Below are 9727 nucleotides of genomic sequence, written 5' to 3'. Positions count from 1 at the left end.
TTATTTCAGTGGATAGAATGCTGGGCCTAGAATCAGGAAGATCTGAGTTCAAATCTAGTCTCAGATACTTACTAGCTATGCCACTCTGGACAAGTCACTTAACCTCTGTTTACTATAATTCACTGAAGGAGGAAATGACAAACTATTCTAGTATCTTTGCCAAGAAAATCCAATGAACAGTATGGTCAATGGGTTAATGAAGAATCTGACATGACTGAATGGTTAAAGAATAAGTTTTTATTTTTAGATACCTACAGGATGCCACCTGCAGTGAATCAAGCAGAGATATTTAGATTTCTTTGGTTCCTTTTTCATGTCATACACTATATTTAACCCTTTTCAATGGGCCATTTCTCTGCTAATACCTCAACGTGGTGATAGCCAAAATTATCAACTTTTTGTCTTCTTCAGGAATGTTTTTATTACTAGATCATTTTGTTGGTGTTTTATATAATGGCATTCATTTAAAGCAATTTTATTTTCATAGCTAAATTGGGTTGCAATAAGACCTAAAAGCAAATTAATCGCAAGAATAGATTTCTATTATTTCTGAGTCAATAACCTGCTGGTATTACTCTGATTTAAGTTTGTTTTCATTGAGGCTTTCAAATTACATCTGAAATAATAACCTACTAACAGAATCCTTTAGTCAAGCTTATTCCAATTCTAAATTTACTTGTTTATACTGTATTATTCCTTGATTTGTATATACTCTAGAAGCCAACTTCATGATGCTCAGCTTTTTGTTTATTATTATAAATACATTTTATTTAGGTTTGTTCTGACAATAAAACATTTACAAAATATCTGAGCAAAATTTATTTCAGGAAAAAGAAATGAAATTATTTAGAAAAAAAATGGATATAATTTATAAACTCTGGCACCTACTCACTGATACTCATTTATTTTTTTTAAAGTTAGACTCAAAAAGAGAAATGATAGAAACAAAAAATACTTTTTATTGGAGCATGTTTCTAGCATGGAAAAAGAATTAAATTAGCCTTTGAGTCATCATTTATTGCCTTCATCCTACAATGAAATAATTCTGTTGAGAACTTTGGAATTTTTGACATATTTGTCACATTTGTCTCCTCCTCTCTAAAATCAAATGCTAGTCAACGCTCTTATAACTTCATACTTGAGTTTTTGCAATAAACATAAAATTTATCTCCCTGTCTTCAGTTTCTCTGCTCTTCCCGATCCTGGTGAGATCTTAGTTGAACAGTGATAAGAGATCATTACCGCATGGTACTCTGAAAATATTTCTTGTGTAATGTTATTCTCCCACTAAAAAAAAAATAAAAATCAGTGTGTGGCTCTCAGTTGCTTAAAGATTAAAGCCCAGCATCTTCTGATTGATGTTCTGTGTGCAGTTACCCTATCTGCCCTGAATGAAAGCTATTTCCCAATCTACATCTTCCTATTCAGCAAAACCTATTCCCTGTGCAAGTTTTGCTTCTACAAAAGGAAAGAAGTGTTCCTTTTTTATATTTCCACTTTCCTGTCTTTGGTCACATTTCATACAATCATAAAATGTCATGTGTCAAAGGAACCTTAAGCAGATCCCATCATGAATTATGAATCTACTTTGCCACATTCCTGACAAATAGCCATTTGACTTTTATATACATACTATCAGTGACAGGGAACCTATTAACTTTAAAGACAAACCATGGTGGGGTGGAGCCTAGATGGTGGAGTAGAAGCAGGCTTGCTAAAGCTCTCACTCCAAACCCCTCAACAGACCCGTGAAAATGACTCTAGACAAATATAGACCAATCTATTTTTGTGCAACACTGATTGTTAGGAAATTTTAACTTCCATTAAGCCCATAATCCTCCTATAACTTTCACCTATTGTTCTTATTTTTCCCGTTGGGCCCAAGGAGAACAAATATACATGACTTCCCTTCCTTTAGCTTCTCTTATCTCCAAGTTTTCCAATCTAGGCTACTAAAACATGTTTTTGTAGCTGTACTGGCCATCCTTCAATTTTGATCCAATTGAGTAAAGTCCTTCCTAAGGCTTAGTGCCAAGATAAGATATGCCAAATAGGATCCAACTTCGCAAAGTAGGGTAGAATTGTAATTTTTCTAGATACTATGTATCTATTAATATAACCAACATTTTCATTATTTTTTCTATTGATTTTGGACCGTATCCTATACTAATGAGACAATGCTAGCAAAATGCTTAGCAATTAATAAGTGCTTTATAAATATTAGTTATTAGCTATCATTAAAGGATATGAAATAGTTTAGAACCCATGATCAAAATGGAGGTTTTGTTGACCTTACAATGCAAATTCATCACAGGTGAATTGCTTTGATATCTGTTCACAAGACCCAGTGCAGTTTGTGGTGCAAGGAACTACTGTATAACAAAGATAGCCAGGGCCAGTGACCTTTTCACTGACTCTTCTCTGAAAAGACCTTATCAATATGTGTCCTGTTTCTCCTCCAAGAGCTTCTCACAGGCACTGGAAGTAGGGGCAGTCTCACAAACACCAAGAATGCTTTTACATCTCACTATTTAAACATTCTAGCAATTGCTGTACAGTCATTTCTCATTTGTGTCTGACTCTTTATAACCCAATCTGGGGTTTTCTTGGCAAAGATACCGAGGTGATTTGCCATTTTCTTCTTCAGCTCATTTTATAGGTGAGGAAAATGAAGAAACAGGATTAAGTGACTTGCCCAGGATCACACAGCTCGTAAGTCTTGGAGCCTGGATTTAAACTGAGGAAGATGAAACTTCCTGATTTTAGAGTTGGTATTCTATCTCCTGCCCCAACCACACAACTTCAGCATCAGTAGTACTACCTGCACTATCCTCTAGCCTCCATAGTTCAGCTGCAGTGCCTTTATGGCTCTCCTAATATTTTCCACACCAAAATATTTACTTATCTTTACTTTGTAGTTCATTAAAACCCAAATGTTTTCTCATAATCATGTCCTAACTTTAATTTTCCTCCTACATTGAATTATAGAGAAATTTATTTTTGGAACCCACAAATAATATCTTACGTAAAATCATAATTGAATTTCCTCTTAGATTTGGTCCATTTTTCCACTATATTGACATATTTGAATTCTTTTTTGTATCAAGTGTATTATCTGTCTTTCCCACTTTCAGCTGTTTGTAAATCAATAATTGAGCTATCTTCACCCATGTATTGAACAAAAAATATTTAGTGGAACATACCAATCACAGAGGACAGAAGTTTTCCATTAGATCCTCTTTATAGATTACATTGATATTAGTCTATATCACTTACCTTCTGATATAAAAGACCTATTCATCTTTGTCTCCAGTGATTTAAGCAGGTCACAATCCCTCTATTAGAATCCAGTTTACAGTTCTCAATCTTGTCAACAAAACTTCAAAGATTTTGACAAATTGTGTGCAAAAATCCAGATATACTTTGTCCACAGCATTCTGTTCCTAAATGAAAAATGAATGCAGGGTTAACTGAGTATTAATTGTTTTTAATAAGATCATTTTGTTAATTTTAGTAACTTCTGCTTCGTTTTGCAAGGACTCAAAAGTCTGTCCTATAACAATCCCTTCTAGACTTTTGCCAGAGAGCAAAATCAAGTTCACTGGCCTGTAGTTTGATGTGTTCACTTTTCCCCCATGTGAAAAATGGTACATAATTTGCTCACTTCTGATCATGTTGCACTTCTGACATTATCCATAATTCTTAAAAAAAAAAAATCACTCATTGCAGTCACAACTTCATTTTCCTTCAGTATGCTGAGAATTAGTTCATTTGGGCTAAGTAACATTTGACTCATTTTTACTATCTCCTTACTTATCTTTTTGTTTTCAATGCCTGGTAAGCATGTTTGTTCTGTTTTTCCTAGTTTAAATATCATTCTCTCTGATAAAATACAAATAAAGTAGGAAATTAGCAGTTTCAATTCCTTTTAGTCATCTGTTGCCTTTTCTGCAAATTCTAATTAGAAGCTGCCTTGTCATGGTGCCTAGAGGAACCCAGAAGAGCCAAGGAGGGGAAAAAAGTAGGTGAATTTGCAATCATGTACTCATTTTCAGTGGAAGGAGGTAGCATTTAGTCACTGGGGTATTAAGAAATGGAAAGGTGATTCTTTTCATTGGTGAATGTAGATGGTTTTATGAGCACTGAGAGGTTCTGACCTTTGCAAACCTTTAACATGTAGGAAAGCGTGGATCTGCAATTTTCTGTGAGCTGGTGTTTTCCATTTTAGCATAGATACTGTCTGTGGCCCACTGGTTCACTCAGACACTGGCAGTCAAATAGGCTGTTGTCATGCTTCTGTGTTTATCCATCCCCTAGGAATCTTGCTTTATAGGTTGTGCTTAGTATCTGCCCCAAACTCAGGGCATTACCAGGGCAGAAGAATATCAGTCTCCTGTTTACCTATCCTAAATCATTTGCATAAAGCCTTCCCTAACTACTCTAGCTCATATTTAATTCTCTTCTCTCTAAAATCCTCTAAACTCAATACTTGGCCCACTAATTTAGATCTTGTAGCACAAATAGGTTGGGCTACGTGGTATATAGAGAGCTGACCTTGAAACATAAATCTGTGATGATATATGGTTTCTGAAACATGTTGGTTCTGTGATCCTGAACAAGTAATACGAAGTTTTTATACCAAATACACATTGAGTCTGATTATCTTTATTTGCTTGTACCCCCAGTTTACTTAGCATAGGGTCTGAAACATAGTGAGGTTTAACAAATGTTTTATCTTCCTTCTTTCCTTCTTTTCTTTTTCCTTCCTTCCTTCCTTGTTCCCTACCTCTACGTGGGCAGTTACCATCTATCCTTCCATTGCTCCCAAGGGCTTCTGTGCTTTGCCTGAAGGTTTGATAAATTGGGTTTGCCCTGTTACTTCTCTTTTCAGAACCAAGCTACTATATGACCTCCCCAACCACTATGTACTGAAGTTGAACATGAGTATTACTTTATGATTTATCTCTCGTACTTAGAATACGGACAGGAGTACTTGCCTCTATTTTCTATTTGCCAGGATTTAGCACAGTGAGTAGCACATAATAAGTGTTTAATGTGCACTTTTCCATTCTATTTTACCATAAAACTACATTTTATAATATTAGATGTAGTTTGCTCAACAATCCATTTTTCCACGTCTGGTCTGGCCCACAAGTTTTCAGTGGAATTTTGTTTGGGTTTTGTTTATATATTTGTTTGCTTACTTATTTATCATCATCATATTGTTAGATATTTGCATTGAATTATTGATTTACCCATTTATTTTTGTTGAGTAACTGAGAATAGGTCTTCCTATTTTCTCTATGACAGGTATATAGCAGAGAGACATTGGACAGTTCCACTACTGATTACCATAGAAGTTTTGATCTGCTGTTTCCAATCTGGGTCACTTCATTATTCCTTAAGTGATCCCAACCCCCACTACCCCAAAGTTGTAGGGGCTTACCAAGTTAATGCCATACTAAATGTGGATATTCAATTGGCATTATTTATACTATAGCTCAGAATTCTCAGTATCAAGCAGTCTACCGACCTCAACATCTGTAAAAGCAGGGATTATAAGCATGTACTACAATTCTTGCATCAATGGGATGTCCAAAGAGTCTCTTAGGCTATTAAAGAATATTTGTCTTTACTCCTTGGATAAATGTCTTAAGTTATGGTAACATATGATGTGTCACATATGACAAAGTAGAAGATGATACTGCATAATTGAATCTGCATTTAGGAATTTCTGTGACTGTGGAAAAAAGTCTGCTTCAATATATTTAGCAGAGTTCATAGTTTTTCAAAGGGAAACTACTTCCAAAACCACTGAAAGTAGAAATAAAAAGTAAATAAATAGAAAATCCCCCAAATTTTTCCTAGAGAGTATTTTACAGGCTGATCAAGATGCCTATATCATACAAGCCTACCTGGACATCTTACAAGAACACTTTTGATATAATTTTGAATTAAAAACTTTAATCTTTGAATTCCTTTTCTCTAATAAGGTTTGGTTTTTTTTTTTTTTTTTTGTCTTTAAAGCAAAGGCTAGAGAGAATTCTGAGAAGATGGCAGAATAGGTCAGAAAATTTCAAACTCTCAAGATTTCCCGCTGCAAAAGAAATAAAATAATACCTTAGGGTGACAAAATGTGGGTAAAAATAAATCATAGGGGCATGATAGGGATTTTCCCAAGACAATTTGAAAAGGTCAGAAGAAAAATCCCAGGAAGTAGCTGGGTCCAGTTAAGAGTAAACACCTCCAGGCCAGGGTCAGCTTTAACCACAAGAGGCAAGCCCTGGCGTGAGTTGATTTGAGAATCTGCCTCACCCCAACCACCTGATCTTTTACCCCTGGATAGTGAAAGGAGTTGGGCATCTGAGCTAGGGAAGAAGAAGGGAACTTCTGCTGCTTTAGAGTTTATTTAGAATCATTTTTAAAGGTATTTGGGGGAAGCGAGATTGGGGGAGAGCTCAGGGGAATCCCTGCCTTTTCTGTACCATCTCTGCCATCCCTCCTTATTTTCTTAGGATTCACTGGGATGCAATTTATATATATATATATATATATATATATATATATATATATATATATATATATATATATATATATATATATATATATATATATATAGTATATGTATCTAGCTGTATAGGCTTTTCAATTTTCAACCATACCTTTCTTCATATTTCAGTGTCACTAACTCTTCCATTGTTTTAAATTCCTATCCTTCAAAGGCTAACTTAAATGCTACCTAGCCCTAAAATCCTATCCTGTTTTTCTAGGTTGTTAATGACCCTTTTGCTGTGGAACCTCACAGAGGCCTTCATTTATATCTCTTTCATGCACTTACCAAGAATTATTTCTCATTTGTTATGTATTATTGTCTGAACCAAATAATCAATCTGTACTAATTGTTTTGTTGCTTCAATAAGCTATTTTATTTGTATATGCATTTTGTAGTATAATTATGTGCATAAAAGTCACGTTGTTCATTAAGCTGTAAGTACAAAAGGACAGGTATCATATTTTATCTTAACAGGCTGAGCAAATGCCCATGACAGCACCATTTCTTGCAGCCCTGAACTTCTTTCAAGGATTAGTTTTAAAATCTTCCTAGGAGAGACCCTTTTTGATTCTCCCAGTTATTAAGGCTACATACCCTTTCCCTTAGCTGCTCTACAATTATGTTGTATTTAAATTATAAATATTTAAATGGGAAGAATTATGTTGTATTGGGGGAAAGTGCTGACTGTGGGTTCAGTGGACCTATATTTAATTTTCCCCCTCTGTTATTCACTAGCCATGCAATATGGACAAGACACTTCAGTTGTGTTTTATTTTCCTTAAAGGATTAGTTTTTCATGTCCTTCCCAGATCTACAACTACAATCCTCTTAACTCCATACAATTTATTTCCTCCCAGGAAATGGGATACCAGGTATACAAGGTATATCAAGGTATCAATCATTCTTATGTCTTGAGTAAGCAGTTACCATGATTGACATTTCTCAGGCTTGAGTCCCATAGAAGCAGTCTCTCAAGTATTTTTTTTAACAGTCAACAATTTTATTTTATTTTTTTAATTATAGAAAGACAGGTCAGCTTTGATAAAGAATATCTTATCATTCTTGTGAAAAAGATGGCATTGTGTAGTCTAAATGGAAGTTTAAATCCATGGATGCAGAATTAGATGAATAACTGGATTTGGAGTAGTGGTTAATATCTTATTCCATGTCATGTTAGCAAAAGATCTGTGTCCTAGAGATCCATGCTTGGTCTTGCACTGTTCTACACTTTTATCATTTAAGTGGAAAAAATCACAAATGCCATACTCATACAGCTTGTGAATGACACATTTTTTTAGGTAAACTGGTTTTATTTAATGCTGTATAGTATAGTAGATAGAATGCCCTTGGTTCAAGTGTAACTTTGGACACATATTGGCTATGTCACACTTGACAAGTAAGTCACTGAACCTTTTAACGTTCTGAGTAATTCTCTAAGTAAACAGGTTAACAAACTTTTGTTAAGAACTTATTTTGTGCTGTACACATTGATAAATCTTTTTTTTTTTTTTTTAAGGAAGAACAATTTTATTTCATCTTTTGCTTCCCTACCTCTCAAAATATCTTTACCATTTGTAACCCTATGGAAACTATCTTTTGGTTAGGGTGCCCAAAACACCATACAGTATTTGCTATATCAAAAGGATTGTGGGAAATAAAAAATTGCTTTGATGTTGGTCTGCCATGGAAGTTAGAGTTCACTATGATCTTTGGTCCTGTTCTTTTTCATGTCTCAGCCCATGTGGGAAGATGGGATCTTCACTTGGCAGCATGCTTCTTGTAAACCTCTAGGACTTCATTCACATCATCAGGCGACCCCAGAATCACTGGTGCTCTCTCATGGATGTCAGTGGGAATGACATCCAGCACAGCTTTATCTCCTGTGGTAGCCAGTCCTCCAGCTTTTGCCATGACAAAGGCCATTGGATTACACTTGTACAGGAGTCTCAGCTTTCCTTTGGGGCTCTTTTTGTTGGCTGGATACAAAAAGATTCCTCCATACACCAGTGTTCTATGCGCATCTGCCACCATGGAGCCCACATATCTTGCACCATAAGGAGCTGTGTTATCCTGGGGAAATTTCTTCTTCTGGATATATTCAGCGATTGCAGGATCAAAGTCCCTGGCGTAGCCCTCATTAAGACTGAGATATTACCTTTCTTTTTTATCTTCACATCCTTTTCAACCAAAATGAACTCCCCAATAGCCAGGTCCAGCATAAAGCAGTTGACTCCACATTCCATAGCCAGCACTAACATTGTGGCACTGCCATAAAGAGCATACCCAGCAGCCACTAGATTCCTGCCGGGCTGCAAAGCATCCTTCTCAGAAGGCTTACCAATTGAATTCCTTCTGTAAATGCCAAAAATAGTTCCAATGGATGCAAGGCAGTCAATGTTCAAAGAACTATCCAGAGGATCAAAACAGACCACATATTTACCCCTTTTTTTCTGGCTCTATTATTATGGCATTCTTGTTTTCTTCTGATACAAGAACACATGTAGCAAAGGATGACTTTAGCATGTTAACAACTAAGTCATTGGAGAGAACATCCAGCTTCTTGACTTGGTCACTAGTGACATTGGTAGAGCCAGCAATTCCATACAGATTGGCTATGCCTGCTTTCTGCACCACAGAGGAGATGGCTTTGACAGCGGTGCAGAGGCTGTTAAGGAACTGGGTCATCTCTCTGGTGCCTTTGGCTTTCCTCCCCTCCTCCATGACGAATCGGGTCAGGGTGTTGACATCGGTGTCGAAGAAAGACTTGTCGGTCATGATTGGCTCGGAGGGGTAGATGTCTTTAGGGCAAGAAAAGTCCTGAGTGCAGCAGGCAGCCAGAGAGGCTGGAGTAAAGAGTCGGAGCTGGTCTCGGTGCGCGTGTATGCCCGAGAGCCTCCAGTCTCTACCTCCCAGGGCTCTGGTCAGTCCCACATTGATAAATCTTGAGATTACAAATACAAGCTGAAAGAAGAAAACTCGCTGACCTCAAAGAGCTTACATTTTAATGGAAGAACATAATGCATAAAGGAAGCTGAAAAGTACATTGAGGAGGGAGAAGAGAAGATACTTACATGGGGGTGGGGGTGGAGGGAGAGGAGAGTTATGGTACAGGAAGTCTAGAGAGTCAGGGCTGCAGCCCAGGGAGGAATGAAGACTTACCCTTAGTCAATCAAA

The 9727-nt window shown here is 36.5% G+C and overlaps 1 pseudogene; it reads right to left on the bottom strand.

The window, feature by feature from the left end:
* Nucleotides 1-8311: 8311 nt before the first annotated feature.
* LOC140531288 (fructose-1,6-bisphosphatase 1 pseudogene) lies at nt 8312-9328 on the bottom strand (annotated as a pseudogene).
* Between the last annotated feature and the right edge of the window lie 399 nt (nt 9329-9727).

This window comes from Notamacropus eugenii, chromosome 3, assembly GCF_028372415.1.
Source record: "Notamacropus eugenii isolate mMacEug1 chromosome 3, mMacEug1.pri_v2, whole genome shotgun sequence".
Lineage (NCBI taxonomy): Eukaryota > Metazoa > Chordata > Mammalia > Diprotodontia > Macropodidae > Notamacropus > Notamacropus eugenii.
Note: the sequence above shows the minus strand (reverse complement) of the source record. Positions and strands in the feature narration are given on the sequence as shown.